The sequence below is a fragment of the Octopus bimaculoides genome, chromosome 8, assembly GCF_001194135.2.
Source record: "Octopus bimaculoides isolate UCB-OBI-ISO-001 chromosome 8, ASM119413v2, whole genome shotgun sequence".
In the NCBI taxonomy this organism is placed as follows: Eukaryota; Metazoa; Mollusca; class Cephalopoda; order Octopoda; family Octopodidae; genus Octopus; species Octopus bimaculoides.
Genome location: NC_068988.1, coordinates 13,162 through 15,623, shown reverse-complemented (window position 1 = coordinate 15,623; position 2,462 = coordinate 13,162).

Sequence of the window (2,462 nt, the reverse complement as noted above, 5' to 3'; positions counted from 1 at the left end):
TATTTGATGACGAGCATGGATGGCCATCTGTTGGAATATTCCGGTTGTGGGGTACTTCCAGTTCCTGTGTGTCGGGAAGATTTGAACCAGTAGCAGATTTCTCGTCTCGGATCTGGTCCATTATCCGAGTAAGTGGTCCTTTATAACCCGGTCGATGACCATTCCGGTTTGTATTTTGTTTTATTAACAGTGAGACATAACAAGCTTCGACGTTGACGCTAGGGGACGGATCTGGCTGTTTAGGGTAAATTTTTTGAGACAACACCGTCTCCGAGCTCTCGTGACGTAGCTTCTTAGGGCTAGCAGATCTATATCGAGTAAGTGACCCTTTGTGATTCGGTCGACGACCAATGTGGTTTGTGATCTGCTTTGTTATCATTGAGGCTTGACGAGCTTTGGCGTTGACATTAGGAGACGGATTTGTCTGTTTAGGGTCAGTTTTTTGAGACAACACCGTCAACGAGTTCTCAGCATGTAAACATTGCTCGTAGCGTAGTTTTTTAAGGCTAGCAGATCGGTATTCATCTGTATTTTTTTTGTTGATAGGTTTATCTCCGGGCATAGTGTATTTTTTTTGTTTGTGTGTGGCGTTTTAAACTTATGAATGGTTCACTGTCTGTGTTTGTTCACAAAATGAAAATAAATAAAGAAGAAAAAAAGTTTTGGTTTTACTTCGTTTGTGATATGTGTTTTCGTATGTGTGAGTGTGTCCTGTAAATTTCACGTAGTTGTGTAAACATTAAGATGCATGTGAAGTTCTATGGGTATCAAAATGTATATATCATTGTGTACACGTTCGAGTGTATGCGTAATTATTCAATATATGTACTTACTATTTTGTTCCATTTTTTTATATAGTTTGTAAACTTTCCGGTGTTGGTTTTGCGTGTGTGATAGCACGTGTTTCACTGAGACATCGTGCATAAGAGGACCTGTGCTTTGTATGGCAGTAAAATTTCATTTTTTAAGAATAAAAATATTTAAAAAAAAATTATCTTCGTTAAAAGACCGCTTCCTTCAAATCTTCCACCGGTTCTTTTGCCTAATTCCATCGATGTTATTGGATTAGATTTGTTTTTGTATAGGAAGCCCGGTGTAGCACATCCATGTTGTTATTCAGCCCGGTGCTATCTTATTATTATTATTATTATTATTATTATTATTATAGACATGGCAAGTTAGCAGAAGTGTTGGTATGCTGGGCAGGATGCTTAGAGACGTTTCATCCACCTTTACGTTCTGAGTTCAAATTCCGCTGAAGGCAACTTTGCCTTTCATCCTTCCAGGATTGGTAAAACAAGTACCAGTTAAGCACTGGGGTTGATGTAATTGCCTTAGCCTCTCCCCTAAAAATTACTGGCCTCGTGCCAAAATTTGAAATCATTATTATTATAATTATTAAGATGGCAAGCTGGCAGAATCGTTAGCGCATTGGATGAAAGGTATTTTGCCGATCGCTATGTTCTGAGTTCAAATTCTGGCAAGGTCAACTTTGCCTTTCATCCTTTCGGGGTTAATAGATTAAGTACCAGTGAAATTGTGGGGTTGATGTTATCGACTATGCCCCTCACCCCAAAATTTCAGGCCTTGTGCCTATAATAGAAAGAATTATTATTATAAAGGTAGTGACCTGGCAGAGACGTTAGCACAGTGGGCAAAACTGACCAGCATTTCATTAACCTTAACATTCTGTGATCACAAGAATTCTTTTTTTAGATATAGAAATAATATTGGTTATTTCTGTGATTCCTTGTTGAATTCCAGAACAACAGAAGCTTACATTGAATTTCAAATCAAGGAGACAGTTTAAAAAGATATTTCTATCAAAATAACATTTTAACTGAAGATTATGAAATATTTCTGTGGTGGAATACCAAATAAAATACTTACCATTGCATCAGAACCATGCATTCCAAGAGACGTGAGGAATCTAACAACATGTAAAGAATATCCAGTGATTGTTGCTTCCATTTTGCATTCATATAAACTAAGAGAAACAATGTCTCGAATGGTTTTCTTGTCAAATTTATTCTCTAATATTCGGTGTTTGACCTAAATTGTGGTTCTATTTTTATAAAGATTATTTAACAAACGAGAATAATTATCTTGGATATCATTATCATTTATAACCCAAAGGTTAATTTTCATCCTTTGTCATGTGTTACAGTTTTAATAACAAAAAAAAAAGAAAAAGAAAAAGGTGGTAAGATCTTAGCTGTGATTGGTTAATTATTGAAGTTGAAGGCCATTGATATTTTTTCCATTTGGAGGTGACCACCAGTGGCTTTGTTAAAAGATGAATTGTTTCTAGTGTAGTTGTTAGTTTTTCAACATGTTTTACCAACTTACAACAGAAGCTATGGCTATATGTGTCTTCCTGTTATCTTGCCATGTCTCTATATCCGTATATTTACTTTATAATAATGTTTAATGTAAGGTAACTGCTGTTGAGAAGTCTATGT